Source organism: Scyliorhinus canicula, chromosome 17, assembly GCF_902713615.1.
Source record: "Scyliorhinus canicula chromosome 17, sScyCan1.1, whole genome shotgun sequence".
Lineage (NCBI taxonomy): Eukaryota > Metazoa > Chordata > Chondrichthyes > Carcharhiniformes > Scyliorhinidae > Scyliorhinus > Scyliorhinus canicula.
Window position 1 is genome coordinate 72926672 of NC_052162.1, and position 27645 is coordinate 72954316.

Sequence of the window (27645 nt, forward strand, 5' to 3'; positions counted from 1 at the left end):
AATGGAGTAAGATTGGGCAAGAATCTTTACTATCAACAGATTGTTTTCCTCAGTTTGGGCTGTATTTGACCGTGGAATGGAAAGTAATTGTTATGGCTGCGATGTAAAAGGAAAAAAATGACAGAGGCCCATTTTGGGCACTCTGTGGGGTGTTTCTCGGCGCCTGCAGCCAAGGCTGCACTTATCTTAATTTCCTGCACTAACAAACTCAGCTTATCAGTACAGGAATAATCAGGGCTGCCCCGTCCTCCCCGATCTCTGGACTCGATGACCTCCAGGCTTGCATGATCATAGAATAGAAGTGATCAATACCAGCCTGGCACCCTGGCAGTGTCACTTAAGCACCCTAATTCTAAGCTGCCAGGAGGAATGCCAGGGCATCATCCTACCCAGATGCTGACCACCCGTGAACCTCCAATGGCCTGGGATACAGCCACCAGGTGCCATTATACCTGGTCCATATTTGTGTGGGTCAGTGCTAAACAGCGCGAAGGAAAGTTGCGCAAGGGTGGGTGTTCAATCCCAGGCCTTTGAAGAATCCAGCACAGAAACATTTAAGGGATTCTAACTGCTCACTTAAATATGTAAATCTGGATCCCGTGGGCAGCACGGTGGCGCAGTGGTTAGCACTGCAGCCTCACAGCGCCGAGGTTCCATGTTCGATCCAGACTCTGGGTCACTGTCCGTGTGGAGTTTACGTGTTTACGTGGGTTTCGCCCCCACAACCCAAAGATGTGCAGGGTAGGTGGATTGGCCATACTAAATTGCCCCTTAATTGCAAAAAATGAATTGGGTACCCTAAATTTGAAAAACAAATCTGGATCCTGCCCAGTCAGGGCGATGTCTCATGCAATCTCGTTAGATTCTGCAAGGCGTTCCGAGCGTAAGAAATCTCGCGGGAAGCGGCATGAGGCTGTACTTTTGGGCCCTGTGTCTTTTCCTAACATGCAACCTGAATTATTTACAACATTTCCTTTCCTTACAAAAAGTGGTTAACAGCAAACACTTATCCAATAGCTCATGGAGGATATGTATAGATTGTACATAAATACATACTGAACGCAGAACATTATACCAATTGAATAAACAGAGATTTTAAGAGCTCAGTCTTCCAGCTGAGGGAAATTGCTTTAATAAAGTGTCCTTGTAGTTCATGAAGAAAAGATGCTTCATGCTTCTAAATCACTTCAGGATGTTTTTGGCATAATGTGGATTCCATGGATAAGACTGCCAATTAGTGCTGTATTGTTCTGTAGACAATTAATTAGCACCACTACCTACAGATGTCACAGTTAAAATGATTTTTATTTGAAAGGTGAACATTTAAATTCATACAGAAATCAGTCTCTGCTAATTTGGAGGAGTTTTAAATAAAATTATACACCACCAAGACAAAATACTTCTAAAACCTACTATTGAATAAAGTGGTATTGTTTCCTGATGTGGCATCATCATTCTATTGTTCAAAATGGTCCTCGATGGCAAAATATGAGCTGAAATTAAATCTCCAGATTCAACCTATAAAAACAATGACAATTTGTATTATATAGAGCCTTTGGAGTAGTAAAATGTCCCAAAGAACTTCACAGCACTGCTATCGATCAAGATTCCCCACCGAGCCACATGGTAGGTGATAATAGGATAGGCAAATTAACGATTGGGCAGCACGGTAGCACAGTGGTTAGCACAGTTGCTCCACAGCTCCAGCGTCCTAAATTCAATTCCTGACTTGGGTCACTGTCTGTGCGGAGTCTGCATGTTCTCCCCGTGTCTGCGTGGATTTCCCCGGGTGCTCCGGTTTCCACCCACAGTCTAAAGATGTGCAGGTCAGGTGGATTGGTCATGATAAATTGTGTCCAAAAAGGTTCGGCTGGGTTACAGGGGTAGGGTGGAGGCATAGGCTTGGGTGCTCTATCCAAGAGCTGGTGCAGACTCGATGGGCCAAATGGCCTCCTTCTGCACTGTAAATTCATTGAAATTCTATGTCGGCTGAAAAATTCAGATATCTGGGTGCCTGTCTTTTTGGTGTTATGGGCACTGCTGCAAGTCCAAAATGGCCTAAACACTGTGTGCGTACACATCTGGCGCATGTCACGCTGGATGCCATTTTGATGTGGTCATCAACATAAATGCTGGGAGCAAGAATTAAATGTTTTCAGAATGAGGCCAGCCAGTGTGTAATGCAGGCATGATGCCAATGCTACTATTTTTGTCCTCAACAAACACTCCAGCTCTCTCTTAATCTTATACAACTTGCATTCAGCATCTGGGGAACATTGCTTTTTGAAGGATCATCAACTACTTTCAGGTTAGTTTCTGATTGTCTATTGCGGAGTTAGTAGAAGTGTTTGTTGATTTCTATGCCTATTTAAGTCTACAGGGAGTGATGAGGCCCTTGGAGAAGGATTTGGTTCTTCCTTCAATTGTTCAGTTCAAACCCACCTTCTCCCATAGTTGTTGTGTATTCTATTTGTTTGTTCAGCAGTGTGACAGGGAGAATGAGCAGAGCTGACAACGAAGAAGTTAAGGTGCTCAAAGAGGAGAAAGGAGAGCTTTAAGCAGGAGGGCAGAGTCATCAGGATCTTAAAGGAAGCATTTCTTATACATCAACAAGGAAAAGTGTATGCAACATCTCAGTTTCACTGAGGTGGGCCTCACTGAAATCAGCAACCTCTTACATTTAGTCTTGCAGCCTAAAAAAACAGGCCAGGAACTGCATTACCTGTGTCTGTGATAGTGGCCATGGCCATAGATTTCATCACGTTGGGATCTTTCCGGGCTGAAGGATGGGACGTCTCCAAAACCTCACAATTTTATCGTCTGCTGCTGTAAAAGGGAGATGATTAACACACTGTGTGCAAAGAGAGGGAAGATGATGTCCTTCTCTCTAGAGAAGAAGGCAGTGTGCGCACAGCTTTGCCAGGAAACCTGGCTTCCCTATTTGGCAAGGTGTCATTGACTGCACACACAGTTCTCTGCGGGGGTCGCATCTAAATGCAGAGAAGTATCACAAGCTCCAAAGAGTTTCAACACAGCACATCATACACGTCAGTGCTGGTATTCTGGATGTAGACATAAAACATGTATTCTGTGCCAGTATTTCATACCATCAATATATGGGCTACCAGGAGAGACATGAGGATGGCGACTAATCAACAAGGGACTCAACTGAGTCCTGACTATTGAATTCAGACCACGACCTATACTCATGATGCCCATGTGTGCATAATGAGCATCTTGCTACACATGGAATATCTTCATTGTGGTGCTTAAACAATGTTTCCATTCTCTGGCTGGCTCTGGACGAGCTCTGCAGTACCCTCTAGAGCATGTTATGAAGCATCCTGGTATGCTGCATCCTGAACAGTCTTCCATTTTGAGGACACAGCCCTTGTCATCAAGATATGGGGAGCAGCTGGAGAGGAGGAGGTCGCTGAGACATCCTTTTTATGGTTAAGCTGTGCCAGATCCAACTGCAATACAAATGTACAGAATCCCAATTCCCCATTCAGCAGCACACCCAGATTTTACCAGCCCTCTGTTAATCTGATGTGTCCCCTGGCCCCTGTGTAGAGAACATTTCAACTCCTGTTAATCCCCTGCATCAAGGTCTATAATGATGTACTTGAGAATCCTGGCACACACTCTCTCTCCATTGCGTCATGAGTATTTTTCCTGCTCAAAATCTCCTGGCTCCTGCTCCAGCAAGAATGCACATTGCCTTAAAGTAATGTAGATTAGCTTTAAAAGGCACTTGATTCACAGAAGCTTGGACCCCTGCTAATACACACTGCCTCTCAACAACATTTTTAGCACAGGCTGGATGCAGCTAACATACATTTGAGAAGGCTGTATGACGATTATCATGGAATCATAGAATCATAGAATTTACAGTGCAGAAGCAAGCCATTCAGCCCATCGAGTCTGCACCAGCCCTTGGAAAGAGCACCCTACTTAAGCCCCACGCCTCCACCCTATCCCTTTTATCCTTTTTTGGACACTAAGGGCAATTTAGAATGGCCAATCCACCTAACCTGCACATGTTTGGACTGTGGGGGGAAACCGGAGCACCCAGAGGAAACCCACGCATACACGGGGAGAACGTGCAGACTCCGCACAGACAGTGACCCAAGTCAGGAATCGACCTGGCGCCCTGGCGCTGTGAAGCAACTGTGATAAGCACTATGATATCTTGCTGCCTAGATTGGAAGGAACAGGTTTGGGTCACTCTCATATTGTGATCCTCATGCCTGCTTTCAGTGGCAATCCAATTTTACCCCTGCCGACTATAAGAAATGAGGGGTAGAGAGTCAGAGACGCTTGTGGGGGGGGGGGGGGAGAAATCCCAGGGTATAAAGAGAAAGGGCTAGATTCTCCGCCTCATCGGCAGGATGCTCCGTAATGCCTGCTGGTTAATCGGGTTTCCCACTGTGCGGCAGCATCCCGCCGGTGGAGAATCCAGCCCAAAATGTATAAGCACCTTTCGTTGGTACTTCTGAATGACATGGATACAACTTTTTCTTCCAATATAACTGGTAATTTAACTGAACGTTTATTGAAAAAATTCCATATTTTTCTCACTTTTAAACCTTCAACATCAAAATTACTGTTGCCAGTATCGGCATTGAAAAGTTAGCACAATCATGCCATGCCTCTACTCATTATTTTAGTAGTAGTGTTCGTCTGTTCAAAGAAATTAGCTTCCAGTCTCCTTTTCTCCTTCTTAAGGACATTATCCCACAGTGTTTCTATTGAATAACTTTAGATTTGTTAGCAGCAAAGGTAAAGCAAAGGTGACATCTGAATGAACTTATTGATTTAGTTCTCTGAAAATAATGTTTTGCGGTGATGTTTTGCAGCTGACAACTGAATGTGTTTCTGACTTTGGGCTCACAAATGGAGTTACTCCTGTGCTTAATTATAGGAAATCATTGCAAGAATCCAAAAAACATTTATCTAACAAATCAAGGAGGACTCACTATATTGATAAAATAATTTAGAATGACATGAAAGAGTGACCCTTCAGTAGAAAGAAATTGTTTTAATAAAATTGTCCTTGCAGTTTATAAAGAAAAGATACTTCATGCTTCTAAATCACTTCAAAATGTTCTGGTCTAATATGGTTTCCATGGATAATACTGACCATGACTGCTGTGCCATTCTGTGGAAAATTAATTATTATCACGACCTACTAAAGTCATAGTTTAAACACTTTTCATAAGAAGAAATCTAAATGGCATGATCTGATTCTACATTGTAGACAGAGAGAAAAATCCATTTTAATTAATGGAGATCTTAGATCAAATGTATATTCTGCCCTTGAAAGTGGGAATATAAATGCTTTATTTGTGGTATTGTAAAAGTAGCTCTTAAAATTTTCATCATCTTCCAGAGAAGCAGTGACCTTCGAGCTAATTGAATGCCTGCATTCCAATAGCTTCGACAAAAATCAATCCAATCACTCTTACACGGCTAAGGGATTATTGAGAGTTGTCTGCAGATCAAGATATTCAAAATCACAAGGCAACTGAGATATGCTCACTTCATACTTAATGAGCTGCTGCACAAAAACCTAACCTGAAGAAATATTAATCTCTTCTTTAGTCATTACATTTTGTGCATGTGAATGTAAAACAAATCAAAAGACTATGATCAATAGTGAACAAAAATTTGTTGAGCTTTAATATTGTTCAAATTGTTCAGAGGCAGTCTTTGATAGTTGAAATGTCCAGTCTAATAAAACCTAATTTTCATGGTCAGTTTGACCACCATTGTTTGAAAGCACAACATCACACAACTTTATCATTGCAAGCAGCAGCTTAATGATGGGCATCGCAGATACTTCAGTGATTCGATTAGAGAGCTATATGCTGGAAAATACGCAGAGCAAATTACAAAGGAGCAAAGGTGTGTCCAGGTTCACATTCTGGCCTCCTACAGAAAGCACAGAAGAATACCGTTAAAGCCCTGCCGTTAGAAGGACAGCTTGATTTGTTAAATTGCTTGCAAGAGTTTGAATAGTATTCCCAGATTATCACCAAAGGCAGTTTGTGCAAAAGCCCCTGGGCGGAGATGGTCTTTAAGCTTCAAAAATAATCTTGCAACAGTCGCAGTCTACATAACTTTAAACCAGGCACTGATCTACGTGCAGATGAAGATCCCGTTAAACAATGTTGGTTTCGCCTCAGTCATGATGGTTCTTCCCAGGATTTCTGGCAAATTCAACGGGGAGGATGTTTTATAGCCTATTATTAAATGTTATTAAGTAAAATTGCAAGAACTAATTCGCTGTGTTTAATACATGTCAGAATTAGCTCAGTGTTAGTACACTTGCCCTGAGCTTCAAGGTCAAGGATACAACCTCCACTCCAAAGACTTCATAGAATCATAGATAGGTTACAGCACTGAAGGATGCCGTTTGACCTCTAATTCTACAAGAGCCAGTCAGTTTGCCCAGATCATTCTCCCTTTCCCTGCAGCCCTGTGTTTTTGTCTTGCTTCAGATAATCATTGAATTCCCTTTCGAAAAGTCATGACTTGCATCTGCCTCCACCACATTCTCAGGTAATGGTTTCCAGATCTTAACCACACACTGCAATAACATTGTCCCCCCCCCCCCTCCCCCCCCCCCCCCACACTGCCCCATCCCCCCTGTCGTCCTTGATTCCTTCTTCAATGAACCAAAAGAGAATCATCAAGCCTGCAATGTTTCAAGCTTCTATCTTGAAAGATTCAAGTATAGTAGTTGAGAAAAGAACACCTCTGGTAAAAAAAAGAACACCTCTCCCCAGCCTCCCGCCCCCCCCCCCCCCCCCCCCCCCCCACATGCATATGGAGACTCCCCTCTGATGTGTTATCTGAATTGGTCGAACATCGACTGCAACTGGATGCAGTGAAACTAAAAACAGGCTTCTGACACAGGAGATAGTCCAACCACTCTTGGCTGTAGAAACATGGACCCTTGTCACTCATTACTGTGAGTGGTATTCTGTGCCTCGCAAATGTCTCTTTGCAGGCTTTGATGACTGACTTGGACGTGTGGACGTGAAGTACGACAGTTTCACCACTTCCGTGTAGCTGGAAAAGTAGTCGACCAAGAGCTTGTAATCATGCCCATTTACATGAAAGAGGTCTATCCCCACTTTGGACCATGGAGAGGTCACAATCTCGTGCTGTTGCAGCGTTTCCTTGGGCTGCGCTGGTTGAAATTTCAGGCATGTTGTGCATTTGAGGACCGTGTTGGCAATGACCTGGCTAGGAGCGGCGTTGCGGGAAACTTGGCTGCTGGGCCTTGACGCTTGCATCAAGGCGGCGCGCCGAGAATGACGCGGCCGGCGGCGCCTAAGTGATGTCAGCCGCGCATGCGCAGGTTCGCTGGCTCCAACCCGCGCATGTGTGGTTGCCGTCTTCCCCTCCACTGTCCCACAAGACATGGCGGCTTGATCTTGCAGGGCGGCGGAGGGGAAAGAGTGCATCATTTACAGATGCCAGCCCGATGATCGGTGGGCACCGATCGTGGGCCAGTCACCTCCCGAGCACGCCCGTGGTGCTCGATCCCCTCTCCGCCCCCCACACTTACCTGTCGTGCGCTGTTCACGCCGGCAGTGACCAGGTGTGGTTGCCGCCGACGTGAACCCGTCGGGGTCGTCAGGCCGCTCGGCTCAATCGCCGGGAAAAAGAGCGAGTGGTGATTCTCAGAGCGGTGGGGGTGGGAGAATCGCGGGGGGTGCCAGTGCAGCCCTCCCGTGATTCTCCCACCCAGCGTAGGGAGCGTAGAATCGCACCCCGCCTTCCTTTGGCTGGACATTGCCGCTTGAAATGGGCGTAGCCACAATTTGGACACGTCATGACGCTGACGTCAGCGCGTTTTGTGCGCCTTCGTGCATGTGCAGTGCAGTCGGCGGACGTTTGCACATGCGCATTAAGGTCTTCGGCCTCCTCGTCCACCCGGTTGTGGCGCGCATGCATGGGGACCGAGGAAATGTGCGCGAAACGACCACTCTCCTCGATGCTCAGGCCTTGCATTTTTGCGATGGCCTGCATCCTTTCTGCCTCGTGGGAGGCCAGTTTTTTATTTTCTGCCGTCCTGATGCGGGAGTAACGATTTTGGCATGCTCATGGACAATACACGTTTCGATGGTGACGGAGATGGTCAACTGTTTGATTTTAAGGAGCTCATCCCGCAGGGAGTCAGACTGGACCCCGAAAATGATCTGATCCCAGATCATGGAATCAGCCGTGGAGTCATAAATACATGACTGCGCTAGGATGTGGAGTTGGGTCAAGAAGGACTGAAAAGGTTCATCCTTACCTTGAAGCCTCTGTTGGAAGATGTACTGTTCAAAGCTCTCATTCACCTCAATGTCACAGTGGCTGTCGAATTTCAGCAGACCCATCTTAAACTTCGTCTTGTCTTCACCGTTAGCAAACGTGAGTGAGTTATAGATGTGAATGGCGTGATCCCCCCAGTCGACAGGAACAGCGCAATCTTTCTGGCATCCGATGCTGCCTCGAGGTCGGAGGCCTCGATATACAGGAGGTTACATCTGTTTGAAGACTTTCCAGTTGGCGCCCAGGTTGCCGGAGATCCAGAGTTCTGGAGGAGGCTGGATCTTTTCCATGCCGCTGGATGGCTGCGTGCTGGTCATTGCAGATTCACTCAGGGAGCAAAAATAGCTCCCTGGTACCATGATGTGTTATCTGTGTTGGTCTAACATCGACTGCAACTGGATGCAGTGAAACTAGAAATAGGTTTCTGACACAGGAGATGGTCCAACGTTGTTTTATTGAACTTGCTGATTGGTATACATAATCTGCTGTAGGATGACACTCTATTAACCAAACTGATTACCTCCTACTGGCTTGACCAGACTAGCTCTCTACCACGTGGTGATGATGTTCACTGGCTTGTGCACTCTAACTATCTCAGTAGCTGTGTCCTGTGAGAGAGGGAGAGTCTTAATGCCCTGTGGGCTTTATAGTGGTGGCGTCCTGTCTGGTAATTGGTGGTTCTGTGTCATGTGTGTTCATTGGTTATCCTGTGTGTCAATCACTGCCTGTCTGCATCTCATGATATACATGAGTGGATACATGACACCATCCACATACATGGGCAACCCTCCCCATGGCCCCATTCCCACGGACATGGGGAACCTTCCACAGATAAGGGGAACCCCATGCAATAGAGCAGTGCCGTGTCAGGGTACTGCCGGGAAAGTCACCCCCCCCCCCCACCCCCACCCCTACCCAGGGGCCATACTTACCTGTGCATCCCAGTTGTTTCCCTCCATCTGGTTTCCATTTTTTAAAACTTGTTGCAGACTTTGCCAATGTGATGTCACATCAGTGAGGGGTGGTGTCCAAATATCAGAGGACGATGCAGTGGGGAAGTCCTTTGATATCATTCTAATTTATTTAATTTAGATACCTGACGTTTCTGGATGGGAATCTCATTATGTCATCGGCGAGGAAATTCTGAAAGCACGATCTTGTAGGCGAGATTCTCGTTTTCTGAGCCTCGTGTGAATTTGCACCCAAATCGCGATTTGCGCCCCTTTTAGCCTGTTATTTTTTCCGATCTTTTAAATTAGTTTACTGCTGGCTGGCAAAGAAATTGTTGATTCACCCCCCCCCCCCCCCCTCCTCCTCCACATCGCCCCCCCCCCCTCTCCCCCACAATTACTACAGAACAAAAATATGTCATGGCATACTGCATTCTCTCTTCGACTCAAGAGCACCTTGTTTGATTGGCTCGTTACTCCTCACAGATTAAAGAGTAAAATACATTGTGATTTTGAAAAGGGATATTCTTGTAAAAAAATAAACATAAAACTTTGTTGTGACCAACTGAAGAGGATGAATAGAACGGAGCCAGTTCATTCCTTCTCACCTGCTCGTAACGTTATTCATACCCATCTTTCTTTTTACATTCGGAAAGAATTTGCATACATATTTCTGAAGTATGTTTTTGGAACAAATCCGAAATGGACTCTGGAATATTTATTTCAAGCAAACTAGAAATTCTGATCAAGGATAACGCCTGGTTTAACTAAATGCGCAGCTGCATGTTCATCATATTGAAGTTGAAATTTGAAAGGGTACTCAGAAAGTTCAAATAGATCCTGACATTAACTTAGGAAGCATGAAACAGTTGTTGAGCAAAGCACGTAATTCTCATGAGCATACAGAGCACCGTGGCACCTCGGGAAAACAAGATGGCTGCCAATTTATGAACAATACCACATGATAACCTTCACCTATTCCATAAGCACCGAGAGATCAAATTAAGCGTAAACCATACAATCTCTCCAATGTACTCTGCCTTTCAACTGTCATGTGAGAGTACCTTTAAGAAATGGGTGTTTATTACTGCAGTGATGTCAGAGAGTGGGTGTAGTTGGGCTGTCTGTCGGCTTTTTACTTTTGTTTTAGGCTATTTGCTGCAGGGTGTGTTTTACTTCCATTTTCAGAGGCTGTAGTCACAGCCAGAAGGTGTGTTAGAGTCTCTCTCTGTAATCTAAAGACTGTAAATCGATCCTGGTGATTTAAAACTAATAACAGTAGTGACTTTAACCTGATGTGCTTCTGGTAAAAGGTGTTTTAAGTCTTACGGATGTTAAAAGGAAAGTTTAAAGCATTACTTAGTATTGTATTGTTTTGGGGGTTGTATTTGAATTGATGGTTGCTAAGATGTTCACTGTATGTTTTAAAAAGGTTAACTTGAGTTCATAGAATAAACATTGTATTGTTTTAAAAAATACTTTTCCATTTCTGCTGTACCATACCTGTCGAGTGGGCCATGTGCTCCCCATACCACAATCTATTAAAGGTTCTGGGTCAGGTGAACTCCATGATAAACTTTGGGGTTCTCTAAACCCTGGCCCATAACACAACACTGTCTTTGACTGAGAATTCTCAGCCTTCTGGGTCAATAATTTTGGGGTTTCCGAACCCATGAGTGAAAGAATTGTCGGGATTCTCCATTGCCTGACGCCGAAATCATGAAACCCGATTGGGTGGAGAATAGGTTCCGATGTTAAAATGCATTGGGCGCCGATTTGATTCCAAATTGCAATTCTCCCTCTCCTCGACAGCAGTGGCAATGCGGTCCAGAACGCACATATGGTAAACACTGTTTGCATGTCATTAGCGGGCTCGACCCAGTATTCGCTGGGGCCTCCGCGATGCTCCGCCTCCGATGGGCCAAGTTTCCGATTGCGTGGTTCACTTGTGCTTTTAACAATTGTTAAACCGGCATCATGTCTGCTGAGGGAGAGGGGGTACGAAAACTGTCCAACATCACCATAGTTTGTTGACAGTTGTGCCGCTGGCCGGAGGGCTTCTGCCAGGGCGGGAGGGGAATAGCCTGGGTTGGCCAGGAGGTGGGCTGCGGAGTTGGGGTGGATGGGCACGGGACACCATTGCCACAGTGGCAAGACAGCCCACTGTGAATGGAGGGCCATGGGTCGTATAGGTGACCCCCCCCAAGTCACGTCCCCTCGGTGCCCTCTGGCACCAGCCGGCCCGTCAGCTGTATGGGCGCGCTCCAGAGCAACCAATGCCATCTTGTTGGCTGGGAAGAGTGTGTGTGGCGATTGTAATGTGTATATGCGTGTGCAGCTTCTCAGCCTCCCGAGTGTCAACCACAGACCTGGCGAATCCCGCAATGTTTTTCATTGGAATCGATTGTGTTCCACATGGCTCTGGTGCTAGCCCCTTAACAGTTGCTGAATTGATGCAGGTTCAGCACCAGTTTTACTGTTGTGAAAGTCCATGAATTCCGCATCGGCGTCAACACTTAGTCTCAGAAATGGAGAATCCCGCTCAATGTCACTCCGAAAGTTTGAAATGATCGACTTTTGTCCTGAGACAGCACCTCCTCATTCTGGACTGTCCAGCCAGGGAAACAACCTCTCAGCATCTACCCTGTAAAATCCCCTCAAAGCTTTGGACGCTTCGATGAGGCTATTTCTCATTCTTCTAAACTGCAGAGAGTTTGGTCCATTCGATCCAACTCTCAGAGCATAAAACAACTTTCTGATGCCAGGAATCAATTGAGCGACCTTCATTGCACCATTATCAAGGAAAGTGTCCCCTTCCTTAGTAAGGTGACCAACATTGAGCACAATATTCCAGCGTGATTTCATGAAACCCTTCTCCTAAAATGGCCTCAAATACAGCATCCTCAAAGGACCTTGACTAGTTTCCACACTAATTTACGACCTTCCACTCAACACACAGTCCACTGCGTGGGTAATACTGGAGGTGGAAGCATTCCATGCCTTCCATAATGTGGTGGTTCTAAAATAACTTCAGCTTGTCATAATTTATTTGAATTCCATAAGGAATCAGTAGTGTTTATAGTTATGGCTGGAATTTTCCAGCCCTTCACAGTGGGATCCTCCAGTCTCATTGATACAAATGGTGGACTCACCACAGCATGTGAGGGGAGTGGGGGGGTGGTTCTGGGAAATACCGGCCTATGCTACCAAAGTAGTACAAAGAACAAAGAAAAGTACAGCACAGGAACAGGCCCTTTGGCCCTCCACGCCCGTGCCGACCATGCTGCCCGTCTAAACTAAAATCTTCTACACTTCTTGTGTCCGTATCCCTCTATTCCCATCCTATTCATGTATTTGTCAAGATGCCCCTTAAATATCACTATCGTCCCTGCCTCCACCACCTCCTCCGGCAGCGAGTTACAGGCACCCACTACCCTCTGTGTAAAAGAAACTTGCCTCGTACATCTCCTCTAAACCTTGCCCCTTCGCAATTTAAACCTATGCCCCCTAGTAATTGACCCCTCTACCCTGAGAAAAGCCTCTGACTATCCACTCTGTCTATGCCCCTCATAATTTTGTAGACCTCTATCAGGTCGCCCCTCAACCTCCATCGTTCCAGTTAAAACAAACTGAGTTTATTCAACCGCTCCTCATAGCTAATAACCTCCATACCAGGCAACATCCTGGTAAATCTCTTCAGCACCCTCTCTAAAGCCTCCACATCCTTCTGGTAGTGTGGCGACCAGAATTGAACACAATAGTCCAAGTGTGGCCTAACTAAGGTTCTATACAGCTGCAACATGACTTGCCAATTCTTATATTCAATGCCCCGGCCAATGAAGGCAAGCATGCCATTTGCCTTCTTGACTACCTACTCCCCCTGTGTTGCCCCTTTCAGTGACCTGTGGACCTGTACACCTAGATCTCTCTGACTTTCAATAATCTTGAGGGTTCTACCATTCATTGTATATTCCCTACCTCCATTAGACCTTCCATAATGCATTACCTCACATTTGTCCCGATTAAACTCCATCTGCCATCTCTCCGCCCAAGTCTCCAAACAATCTAAATCCTGCTGTATCCTCTGACAGTCCTCATCGCTATGTGCAATTCCACCTACCTTTGTTGTGCCGTCTGCAAACGTACTAATCAGACCAGTTACATTTTCCTCCAAATCATTTATATACACTACGAACAGCAAAGTCCCAGCACTGATCCCTGCCGAACACCACTAGTCACAGCCCTCCAATTAGAAAAGCACCCTTCCATTGCTACTCTCTGCCTTCTATGACCTAGCCAGTTCTGTATCCACCTTGCCAGCTCACCCCTGATCCCGTGTGACTTCACCTTTTGTACCAGTCTACCATGAGGGACCTTGTCAAAGGCCTTACTGAAGTCCATATAGACAACATCCACTGCCCTACTTGCATCAATCATCTTTGTGACCTCTTCGAAAAACTCTATCAAGTTAGTGAGACATAACCTCCCCTTCACAAAACCATGCTGCCTCTCACTAATATGTCCATTTGCTTCCAAATGGGAGTAGATGCTGTCTTGAAGAATTCTCTCCAGTAATTTCCCTACCACTGACATAAGGCTCACCGGCCTGTAGTTCCCTGGATTATCCTTGCTACCCTTCTTAAACAAAGGAACAACATTGGCTATTCTCCAGTCCTTCGGGACATCACCTGAAGACAGTGAGGATCCAAAGATTTCTGTAGTAAGCGAGAATCCAGAGGCTGGGAATTCAAGATTCATCTTGGCAGTTTGAAAATTTGAAATCAAGGTTTTTTATTTAAAAACTGCAAACAATATGATGTCGTCAGTAAAATTGATGAAAAGCCTGTCACTTGGTTGTAAATAAAAAAACTATTGCCTTTTGAGAATTAACCTGCTGTTCTTACTTTGCCTACAGGTGACTCCAATCCTGCCTGCACCAATGTGGTTGACTTTTAATTGCTCTCAGCAGTGACCTAGTAAACCATTCAGTTATATCACAATGTGACAAATAATTCTTATAGGATGCAGCAGTTCATGTAACAGGCCCACCTCCACCTTATCAGAGCAATTTGGGATAGGAATTAAACGGCGACCATGGGCAGTGATACCTACATGTTGAAAACAAATTGCAAACAAATGGTATATGCTCAGTGCATTTTTGATTATCCTCTAACTTTAATGGCACAGTACAATAGTGGGGGCCTGCGTGTGTGGGGTGGTGGAGGCAAGAGAATTAAAAGTAGCAGCTTCTGGAAAAACTCAGCAGCTCTGACGGCATCTGTGGAGAAAGAAGCAGAGTAAATGTTTCGAGCTTAATATGACTCTTCTTCAAAGCCTACAGATCTCCAGCAGCTGTGTTTTGCTTTTATTTTTGGGGGACAGGAATATTCTGTAACATGCAGAGAAGCCTTATTCACTATTTCATAATCTCTTCAATCTATTTTATTGAAACTCTTGCAAAAGGTATTCCTGTTCAGAACTAAAATACACCTGGTTGGTTTCAACTGATACACAAAAGATTCCTATGCATCACTGGGAATAGATAAATCGTGTGGCTCTAATTACTTCAATGAAAACTGCTTGGAAGCTTGACCAGTTTGAACTAGAGAATGAGAGTGAGATGTAAATAGTAACACCAACATGTCTTAACATTAAATGTCAGATTCATTATTCAAACAGGAAAAGTGTGTGCCTGGGATAGAGTAATTAATCCTTCATGATACAGAGGGTAGAATCCAAAATCTATGACAATAGAATTCCAGGAAGAATATGTCTTCGTTCGAAGGAAATGGCAAACGCTGAACAGAATTGCGGTTTCCCGAGAGAGAAGAGAGAATTGCAAAGTGATATCTGTTTGACTGGAACCACCGAGCTTACCTTTGCTACAAAACAACTTGTGTGTCTAAATAATTCAAAAGTCTGTGGAGATTCAATGGTGAGTCTTCTGCCTGCATATATATGCACGTCACATATCAGGTCATGTATAACAGTTAAAAACCCTTTTTTTAGTATAGAACATACATTTGTTTGAAAGTCGAGGTCTTAACACTGAAAAGAGACTGATTCTGCCATCAGCAGCCTGAATAAGAAAGCTCCAATTGTTTTATCGGGAGCAGTGTTGCAATTGTAAAATTACCAATCTCGGTCACTCAAAATAAAAAGCTGCAGCGAAAGTTCATTTTGAGGTACTAAACAGCTTTTGTTCGTTTTCTCATTTGAAAATGTATCTTTTCTTTCAGAGTTCCATCAAGAGATATGCAATCAGAGTGAGGCCAGAGGCAAATTTCCATAATATTTGGATTCCTGAGCTGTTCACTTCTGGCACTGTGCTGAGTGTAGACCGCTACGTTACAAAATTCATCTTGTCTTTCTTTAAATAGTTGTTAAAGGGAAGGTACAAAATCTTAAAAATTAGACCCTGCCTTGAGTTCTGAACCTGTGTGCGTTGCACTGAAATGCCTATTAATGCTTTCTGAACAAAATGTTTAACAGTACATTTCTCCAGTAACATTGACCCCTCATGAACTCAGACATGACTTTCGGTGATGGGGATGTGCTAAGCGAAAGCATGAAAGGTGGCTCTCCTCAAGGAAACATGAAATGAGGTACTTTTAGCCCTTAAATAGTCTGTTAAACCCAGAGAAAAACTGCACCCTCCACCAACGAACAAGGCATGCCAGGCAACAGTCTGAGGAGCCGAAAGAACAGCAGAATCAGCGAAAGCTTGGAGAGGAAGATTGAGGCAATGACGAACAAACGGGAGGACATATGCTGGGCTACCCCTTGATAAATGAATAGAGTGACTTTCATACTCCAAGTGCTGAGAAAAGCCATTCAGCTCGAAATAATGGTGACCGTGAAGATGGCGGAAGCAGAGACGCTGGCCCCCTTCAAGCGCGCTGGAAAAGACAGAACGGCGACTGGAGCCACAGGAGGCATCAATCAGAGAGCTGAATAAGGCTGTGACCAACCAGAGCGACCGGATCGCCTCACTGGAGATGGAGATGGCAAGGTTGGGAGCGGCACAAGGGTTGCTAAGAGGGAAGGTCGAAAACCAAGAGAAACGGTTGAGCCGTCAAAACCTCTGCTTTGTGGGCCTACCTGAGGGTACCGATGATAGTAGCCCCATGGATTACGTTGCTCAAATGCTGGGCCATCTTGTTGGAGGGGAAAACGTCCCAAGCTCCAGAAGCGCACAGAGCCCACAGGCCGCTCCAGCCAAAGTTCAAAGCCGGGGAGCAGCCACAGGCCATCATCATAAAACTGCAGCGGTACCAAGAACAGGAAAAGATCCTGATGTGGGCAAGGCATGCACGGTCCTGCAAGTGGGAGGGACACTCAATCACCAGAACATTGGGTAGATCTGGCCAAGCACCAGGCAGAATTCAACATAGCTAAGACGGCCCTTTAATAGAACAATGTGCAGTTTGGGGTGCTGTACCTCACATGTATCCACCCTGTCTCCAGCCTCACATCCACCCTGGAAGCACCGCTTTCCCACTACAAAAAAGTTGATCCTGCTTTTTTTGGTTTCGCCACAGCTTCAATGGAGTCAGCCTGATGGGGATTTTCATGCCACTTTCCCAGATAATTTTTCGTAACATCTATTTTCGGTTACTTTGCTTGCACGGGATATATTATTCTGATCTTCTGGCGTTAATTTTTGTTGCCTTTGCAGTCGTTCATGCAGATTTTCATTTCTTTTAAGCACACAATAGCTATCAAATTTTTCAATTACTACATTAAACTCATTTTTTTATCAAATTCATTCTCAAAGTGGAATGAGTAATACAATTCTATTGCCAGCCAAAATTAATAACAGAGTAATATTTCGCTTCTCACTAACCGCTTCGAGGTTTAAGGCTGAGAAGTACTGTTCAAACTCTTGTTTGAAAATGTTCCAATTCACATCTATTTTACCAGATGTTCTGAATGACTTTGGAGTCTGCAGACCCTCTATGTAGCCTCAACTGGGTATTTCCTTTTTTGCCGCTGCTGGTTGTTGCTGCTGGAGTCTGGTTGACATTTTTTTTCACAAGTTTCTTTTTCTTTCTTGGAACAGAGATGTTTCTTTCTCCCTAAACCTGACTATTCTACTTTAGGAAGCAATCCTGGTACCATGTGTTAACATGGTACCTTAGTATTTCCACTCCTGGTAGCATGTGATCGTCTCTCCTTTGCTTTACCTGGATGGCTTGGATGCGTAGTGTTGATCAAAGAACAGCAAGCTTTGTTAAAGAACAAAACTAACTTATTGACACGACTAAATAAGATCTGACCGTCTTCCTAAAATATAAGGTTACCATATTAAACCATGCTGTCTCTAACTACAGATCTTTCAAATGCACAACTGGTGTCTCCTATGCCTAATCATCATCTACCTCTTCTATTCTACTCACCTGGACTCTCTCCAGCTCACTCTTCCAGAAATATAAGAGTCAGTGCAATTTATAGTACTGTCCCTTAGCTCCCTCTAGTGGCTTGTTTTAACATAACATTAACTCTTCACATGCTGCACGTTTGTATAATATAATATCCGAGAGGCTTCAGCTAATCAGAGGCTAGGAGCTCCTCATTACCATCAGGGCCACCAGGGGGACGGTTGTAACTGCAAGTAATGCTTCCAACAGACGCCCCGATTCAGCAACATACACAGTCCAAAGAACAAGAACAAGAACAAAGAACAGTACAACACAGGAATAGCCCCTTTGTCTCTCCAAGCCTGGGATAATCATGATGCCCTAACTAAAAAAAAAAGCTTCTGTCCTTACTCGGTCCGTATCCATTTATTTCCTCCCTATTCATGTACCCATCCAAATGCAGCTTAAATGTTGCTAATGTGCCTGCTTCCACCACATCCTCTGGCAGTGCATTCCAGGTACCGACCACTCTCTGCATGAAAAACTTACCCCGCACATCTCCCTTAAACATACTCCCTCTCACCTTGAACCTGTGCTCCCTTGTAATTGACACTTCTACCCTTGGAAAAAGCCTCTGACTATCCACCTTGTTTATGCCTCTCATAATTTTGTAGACCTCTATCAGGTCTCCCTACAGCATCAGTCTTTCCAGTGAAAACAATCCTAGTTCATTCAACCTCTCCTGATAGCCAACACCCTCGAGACCAGGCAACATCCCAGTGAACCTTCTTTGCACTCTCTCCAAAGCTTCCACGTCCTTCTGCTAATGTGGTGACCAGAAATGCATGCAATACTCCAAATGCGACCTAACCAAGGTTTTACATCGACGCAACATGAGTTCCCAACTCTTGTACTCAATGCCTTGGCTGATGAATGCAAGCATGCCATATGCCTTCTTAATCACCTTGGCCACCTGTTTTGCCACCTTTAGGGAACTGTGTACCTGCATGCCCAGATGCTTCTTTGTGTTAATGTTCCTAAGGATTCTAGCATTTACAATATAATTCATAATGCTCCAAAATGCATCACCTCGCATTTAAGAACATAGAACATAGAACTGTACAGCACAGTACAGGCCCTTTGGCCCACGATGTTGTGCCAAACTAATCTGAAACTAAGATCAAACCAACCTACTCCCAATCATTCTAGTGCACTCCATATGCCTATCAATTAAACGCTTGAAAGTTCCTAAAGTGTCCGACTCCACTACCATAACTGGGAGTGTGTTCCACGCCCCAACCACTCTCTGAGTAAAGAACCTACCTCTGACATCCCTCCTATATCTTCCACCATGAACCTTATAGTTATGCCCCCTTGTAACAGCTACATCCACCCGAGGAAAATATAGCTGAACGTCCACTCTATCTATCCCTCTCATCATCTTATACTCCTCAATTAAGTCATCTCTCATCCTCCTTCGCTCCAATAAGAAAAGCCCAAGCTCCCTCAACTTTTCCTCATAAGACCTAGCCTCCAATCCAGGCAGCATCCTGGTAAATCTCCTTTGCACCCTTTCCAAAGCTTCCACATCCTTCCTATAATGAGGTGACCAGAACTGCACACAATACTCCAAATGTGTTCTAACCAAGGTCTTGTACAGTTGCAGCATAACCTCACGGCTCTTAAACTCAATCCCCCTGTTAATAAATGCTAACACACGATAGGCTTTCTTGAACAAGGGGACAGCATTCACCTCTCTCCAGTCTTCTGGCACTATTCCTGTAGACAGTGAGGACATAAAGATCAAAGCCGAAGGCTGTGCAATCTTATCCCTCGCCTCCCAAAGAATCCTAGAATATACATCCCATCAGGCCCAGGGGACTTATCTATCCTCAGGCTTCTCAAAATTTCTAACACATCTTCCTTCCGAATATCTACCTCCTCCAGCCGACCAGCCTGTATCGCACTATCCTCCTCAACAAAATGGCCCTCTCCTTTGTGAACACTGAAGAAAAGTATTCATTTGGGGCCTCTCCGATATCTTCAGACTCCATGCACATGTTCCCACTACTGTCCTTGACCGGTCCTAACTTTACCTTGGACATTCTTTTATTCCTCATGTAAGTGTAAAAAGCGTTGGGGTTTTCCTTGATCCTACCAGCCAAGGACTTCTCTTGCCCCTTCCTAGCTCTCCTAAACCCTTTCTTGAGCTCCTTCCTAGCTATCTTGTATCAAATGCCCTAACTGAACCTTGTTTTCTCATCCTTATATAAGACCCTTCTTCCTCTTGTCAAGACATTCAACCTCTTTTGTAAACCATGGTTCCCTCACTTGGATATTTCCTCCCTGCCTGACAGGGACATACATATCAAGGACACACAGTATTTGCTCCTTGAACAAGCTCCACATCTCAATTGTGCCTATCCCTGACAGTTCCTGTTTCCATCTTATGCTCCCCAATTCTTGCCGAATCGCATCGCAATTGCCATTCCCCCAGTTATAAACCTTGCCCTGCCATATGTTCCTATCCCTCTCCATTGCTATAGTGAAAGTCACCAAATTGTGGTCACTATCTCCAAAGTGCTGTCCCACAACCAAATCTAACACTTGGCCTGGTTCATTACACAGTACCAAATCCAATGTGGCCCCACCTCTTGTCGGTCTATCCACATATTGTGTGAGGAAACCCTCCTGCACACACTGGATAAAAACAGCCCCATCCAAACTATTTGAATTATAATGGTTCCAATCAATATTTGGAAAGTTAAAGTCACCCATGACAACTACCCTGTGACTACTGCACCTATCCAAAATCTGCATTACAATCTTTTCCTCCACATCTCTGTTACTGTTTTGGGGGCCTATAGAAAGCTCCGAACAAAGTGCCCGCTTCTTTCCTATTTCTAACTTCAGCCCACACTACCTCAGTAGACAGATCCTCCTCAAACTGCCTTTCTGCAGCGATTATACTATCCTTGATTAACAATGCTATTCCTCCACCTCTTTTACCACCTTCCCTAAACTTACTGAAACATCTAAACCCCGGAACCTCCAACAACCATTCCTGTCCGAAGTAAACTTCATCTGCCGTTTCTGTGCCCAAGTTTCCGATCTATATCTATATCTATATCCTGTTCTATCCTCTGACAACTCTCACTATTATCAGCAACTCTGCCAGTCTTCATGTCATCCGCACACTTACTAATCAGGCCATCCACATTTTCCTCCAGATCATTTATATATACTGCAAACAACAGAGGTCCCAGCAATGATCCACGTGGAACACCACTAGCTACAGATCTTCATTCAGAAAAACACCCTTCCACCTGTCTTCTATACCCAAGCCAGTTCTGTATTCATCTAGCCAGCCCACCTGAATCCCATGTGATTTTAGTTTTTGTACCAGAGGATGAGTGAGGGAAGACCCGGGTTATTGGAGAAGTGATTGCTGGCTGAGGGTGTAGGGATTGGTGTGTGGGGGTTCTGAAGAAAGGGCAGCGGTGGCCCTCAGCAGATTCCAGGTGCCTCGATCAGGCACGAAAGTGCCAAACAATTCAGGACCCACCTCTTTGCATGCTAGCAAGCTAAGGCAACAGGATTTGTTTTGTATGGTGATTGTCCGCCCACTGCTGGTTGAATAGTAGATGGCAGAATGAGTGGGCATTAATTGGCCATCCAAGAGCCATTGTGCCCCCGAGTTAATCAGCTCTGAGGCAGGGAGGTGGCAGGCTCCTCACCCCATACCCTCCAGCTCAATTTATTGATCCCAGCCTCGAAATGCACCTCAGGGGTGTGTATTGAATCCCGCCCCACAAGTACAAGAAATGATTAGCATGGTTAACGATGAGCATGAAACCATTGTTGATTGTTGTAAAAAAATTAATCTGGTTCAATAATGTCATTTCGGGGAGGAAATCTGCCATCCTTATCTGGTCTGGCCTACATGTGACTCCAGGTCCACAGCAATGTGGTTGACTCTTAAATGCCCACTGAAATGGCCCAGCAATCCACTCAGTTCCAGGGCAATTAGAGATAGGTAATAAATGCTGTTTTAATCAGCGATGCTCACAGCACATGAATGAACTGAATTAAAAATCTCACACAGAGACTTCATGGTAGCATAGTGGTAACAATTCCCCGTAGTATTGTTGCACAGAATATGTTGGGGCTTTTTTTTGGTGGGGTGGAGGGAGTTTCCTCCTTTGACTCAGCAATATTAATTTCTACAATCTGAAACAATTTGTTGAAGAAAGTTTAATTTTTGACATGGAAAGTCATCATAAAATAATTAATTGCTGAAAGCTAGCTTCAAGTGAAAAAGTAGAATGTTACACAGTAAATCACTGCCCCTACTTGTCAAAGTCAATATTCATTGTATATTCATAGACTGTGCAGACTAATTGGCTGCATTGAGTGAATGAGATGGATACATATGGGGTGGGGGTGTTCAGAAGTGTGAAAATTAGCAATTTGAATATCATTTGCTACATGAAGGAAAAACACCGTGAATTGAGCCCCAGACCAGATGATTTTGCTGAATTGGATTTCCACGTGGCCACTTATGATGTCTGTGCCATTCAAACTCCAACTTATCAATCATGAGGCGATTGAACCTGGTATCAGGGGATCAGAACAAACATCTGTTTTTATAGATCACATTTCCAGTCTATTTGGGAGGGGGCAAGTGGCTATGACAGAAACCTTGGTTTGGAGGAAGTAAGGAAAGCACTTGCTGAAAATGATCTTGTTCAACTGGCATTCAGCCATGTCCTTTGAACGTTCAATTTATATTTTATGATTCTTACAGGGACGGCACGAGGCATGCACTACAACCACTGTTACTTGCACTCTATAATAAATAATACCTGGAGCCAACACATGAAATGATCTGAACGAGAGGTTGAAAATAAAAGCTGAGGTAAAGTTGATGAGCCGAATCACTTTAAATGGGCCGTTGCTGGCAATATGTTTTGAAAACCTCGGCCAAAGCGTTCCAATTTTGTGTTTTACTTCTGAAAGACGTTTAGCGAAGGACCACATAATAGACTTGTTAGCAATGTTGAAGCCCATGGACTGAAGGGGCCAGTGGCAGTATGAATACAAAGCTAGCAGGAGACAGAAAGCAGAGAGTAATGGTGTACGGTTGTTTTCAGACTGGAGAGAAGTAAACAGTGCTGTTTCCCAAATATCGATGTTGGGAACGCTGCTGTTTTTGATACAAGCTAATGACCTGGCCTTGGGAAGAGGGGCTTATAATTTCAAAGTTTGAAGAAGACTCAAAACTTGGAAATGCAATAAACATTGGTGGAGTCATTAGTGGCAGACCTCAGGAGGATGTGGACAGACAAGTGAATAGGTCAGACATATGGCAGATAATATTAATACATTGAAGTGTGAAGTGATGCACCTTGTAAGGAGAAATGAGGAGATAACAAAACTGTACGAATTTGAATGTGGTGCAAAAACAGAGAGAAATGAAAGTTTATATATAAAAAATACCTGAAGGTGGAGGGTCAAATAATTAAGCCATTAAAAAAGTATGTAAATCTTTGGCTTGATGAATAGAGGCACAGGCTTGAATTTTTATGCAGTCAAAAAGATTCTCATTTATACCGAAAATACCGCTGGAGGCCCAAGTCCGGGAGACTTACCCCAAAACCTGGCCCCCTACAATTTTCACAAGGTGTGTGGGTGTGTGTGTGTGTGTTGGGGGGGGGGGGGGGGGGGCGGGGGAGGTGAGAGGTGTGGTTCTGTGACCGAGGTGGGTCACACTTTGGGAAGAGGCATTTCACGGAGAAAGTTTCATATATAGGAGCTGCCCGCAATCAGGTCTGGTTTTCACAAGAAGTGAGTGGCAAATGCAAATGTTAATTAAGACCGAACAAGTGATGGTCTAAAGTTTGTGGAGTCACATGGAGAATTAAGGTGCCTTTTGGAGAGGTCAACTGCCTTTTGGGAGAAGTCAGGTGCCCTTTTGGAGATGCCTGGAATGTTAAAATTAGATTTGAACGTGTGTAAAAAGTAGATAAACGCATTGGAACTGTCAAGTTGATTGAACTGTCAAGCTGTCAATGAAATTGATAAGGAAATGCTTAAACTCTCAAGGGATTTAAATCAGGAGGCCTTTAAATTAAAACTAAATTACACAGTCTGCAGTTTTAAAAAGAAATCTGCGTTTTCCACCTCATTTTATTTGCTGACAAAGCTGAGGGTTATCATTATCAAATTTATATTGAATGGCTGGTTTCAAAACATGTCATCACAGTAGAGTGCCTGACAGTTCAGTTTAATGGACAGCTCCAAGTGCTTATAAAGTCTCTGATATGAGATTCTGAATACAAATGCTTGTTCTTATTAAGGATTAAGTAGTTGAAGGAATTTGAATGTAGTGACTGGGTTTATCAATAAGAGTCTTTTTTTAAATTGTGAATTCATCAATAGGTAGAACTTTATTTCATTTCCTCTCAGCATGGGTCCTGAAGTCTGCACAAGGTTGATATTGGGTGAGTGGGATGAAAGGTGTAATGGCAAAGGGTAGTGTGTGGGGGATTTGGGTTGCATTGAGTTGGCATTAAGTTGGCATAGGGGCTGTAAAGAGCAGTGGCGGTGGGTAGAAGGGAGTGCATGAATTGACAGGGGGGTGAATGGAGGGGCAAACCTCAGTATGGGTTCCATAAAGGGCCACGGGGATAAGGGGAATAGGTCAGAATGGAGGATATGAGAGATGATATGGGAACATAAGGTGGCACGGGTTGGTACAGGTGGAGCTTGGGGAAGATGTGTGTTGATAAGTGTGAGTGCTAAAGAGCTGATTCTTGTTTATTTATCTCTTTCTGCAGCTGGGACAAAGCATCAGGTCACCAAGGTTGGTATTCTGCCCAGCACACATCTGCACCCAACAGCCTCTACTGCCTCCGAACTGTTTCCAAGGGCAAAAGGCCCAACTCCCATTACTCCTCACCCCCAACCCCCTCCCCAGAATGAAAATCGCAACTACCAGGACAGTGTTTCAGGAGTTGGGTTCATGGAACTAGGAATTCTGGGAACATGGAACAAGGGCTGGTTTAGCTCACTGGGTTAAATCACTGGCTTTTAAAGCAGACCAAGCAGGCCAGCAGCACGGTTCGATTCCCGTACCAGCCTCCCCGGACAGGCGCCGGAATGTGGCGACTAGGGGCTTTTCACAGTAACTTCATTGAAGCCTACTCGTGACAATAAGCCATTTTCATTTTCATTTCATTTCATTTTTTCAATTCTCCTGACTCTGTGCTCCCAGGAGCGAAAATTTAAGCCGTAGAGTACAAATGTAAGAAGATTTTTCAAAACATTTACAAATCACTAGTTGGAGCTCAGCTGGATTATTGTGGTCAATTATGGACACCACATTTTAGTAATCATGTCAAAGTCTTGAAGAATGAATTTACTAGAGTGGTATTAGGAATGGGGATTTCAGTTACATTGCTGAAAAGAGAGACATGCTGCTGAAGCTTTCGATCTTGCATTCTTCAGCTTAAATGCAAGAATATTGGGCGGAATTCTCCGGTGCAGCAAACCCCCCATTGATTCTCCATCTCACCAACCGACTAATGGGATTTCCCATTGTGGGCAGTCCCACATCGTCAGGAAATCCCCAACTGCTGACGCAAAGGAGAATGCCAACAGAGGAGAATCCAGCTCATTGAATTTTAAATGGTCACAACAATTTAGACCATAGGATTGTTGATGATTGGTTGGAGAGACGTAGGGAGCAATTTACCGGCCGCGCCAAGGCCGGACGGGATGCAGCCGGTAGATCCTATGAGTGGCCTCTTCCGAGATTCACAATGGTCATTACGCCCCACAAGATCTAACGAGATCTTGCAAGACTTCACAGTCTGAATCCCGCCCACAATGGATAGAGTGCAGATTTGCATGGTTGAGTAGGCTTAACTATGCCTCCACCAGATCCTTGCAGAGGAGGCCCCAGCCAAGCCCCGTTTAGCACTGACCCCATCAAACATATTGCTGTTGGTGAGAGCTTGCTTTGCGTGAATTAGTTGTCGCATTTCCTACATTATATGGGAACATAAGGTGGAGCACGGTAGCATGGTGGTTAGCATAAATGCTTCACAGCTCCAGGGTCCCAGGTTCGGTTCCCGGCTGGGTCACTGTCTGTGCGAAGTCTGCACGTCCTCGCCGTGTGTGCGTGGATTTCCTCCGGGTGCTCCGGTTTCCTCCCACAGTCCAAAGATGTGAAGGTTAGGTGGATTGGCCATGCTAAATTGCCCGTAGTGTCCTAATAAAAGTAAGGTTAAGGGGGGGGTTGTTGGGTTACGGGTATAGGGTGGATACGTGGGTTTGAGTAGGGTGATCATTGCTCGGCACAACATCGAGGGCCGAAGGGCCTGTTCTGTGCTGTACTGTTCTATTCTATTACAACAGATGCTACACTTCAAAAGTACTTTATTAGCTGTAAACGGCTTCTAGATGCCCAGTGGTCATAAAAACATGATATACCACAGATGTTGGTGCATAAGTTGACCTTTAAAGCTGCAAAAAGTACTCGAGAAACAGGGGTTGACTTATATGCCAATTCCAAAAGCGAACTGCTGGCACGGGCGGTTGCTATTTTGAAATGTGATCAGCACCTGATGCAAACAGTGGCCATGTCTTAAACTCCCGTGCATCTTTATAGCACCGCCAGTCTTACCTGCTCGATGCCTTGCGCACAGTTACAAGGTAAGGGTAAATAAAACTTCTGTGTTTCTGTGGAGTGAGAAACTGAAGCTGATGACTAATGTACGTATAAAAGGCCATCGCTGAAAAGATGTTGGGGGGTGGGGAGGGGGGTCAGCCTCTTTGCCCAATATATGTAAAAACACAATTTTCAGGATGGAAATATAGGTTGATTTATAGCCTGAATTATTTATACGCTGTCATGGGTACTAGGGCTTTCTTCCTTGAAAAATACGTGAAAAGAAAATGTTAGCGGTGTTAGTGAGAGCAAGTGAATGATACTAACTGGCTCTCTGTTTCAGTAACAGAGCAGGCATGATGAACTAACTGGTCTCCTCCTGGGCTGTATATCTATGATTTTGCCGCTCTGTATGGATGTCTGGTGACATGAAAAGAAAATGAGCTGAAATGAGGATTGTTAACATTATGGGACTATGGGGAGTCCATGATCAAGAGGAAAATCTTGCTTGTCCTGAAGTGATTGTTGAGTTTGTATTGCGATATTCAGCGTAGGTGTTTTTGATGGAGATCAATCATTCAGCCTGAGGTGGTATGTGCTTGCACTGCTGCTTCATTAATTAAAAATATTTTTGATGGCAATAGAACACTATCACTGATGCTTGAAATACGGTACAATTTACTTTGAATATGCATGTCTGGGTCATTACGATTTATGTAAGGTCTCCCCTTGTGGGGGCCCATTTTCTTTATCGACCTTTGCTGCCAGCAAACCCATTTTCCAAATGCATTGTTTCCCTTTCCTCAGAAGCCCCAGAGATTTTGTAGGATGGGGAGGGGGGTTGGGCTGTGCTGATCCTAGACTGGTGATGACATGCATATGACTTCCACTCTCTGATTCCTGGACTTCTGGCCCTGGGTACCCACATGTCTCAGAATTCTGCCTTTCAATTTATTCCAGGAGAATATGATGGGATGTAGAGCAATAAGCCAAATATAGGCCTCGAGGTAAGTACACAAATTTTGAAAGAACCTGCCGTGTGACGTTTTGAGCCTGGGGGCCTTGTTGCTGTTCTTCTCCAGCAACAATAAGAAATCTATCGACAGGATGCGAAAGACGCCCTCCCCCCCCCGCCAAAGCCATGAGCAATAGGGAGGCAGGCCTGTACCGGAGGTGCCCACGGGCTATTGCCCAGCTCAGGGTTCTCAAGTCTGGAAATGGAGAGCACACTCCAGGCTTGTGTCAAATGGCAGCAGTAGATATGAGCTGAAATTTGTGAACCTAGTTGGAGTCCAAACGGTTGTAAATTGGCTAAACAAAAGATGACGTA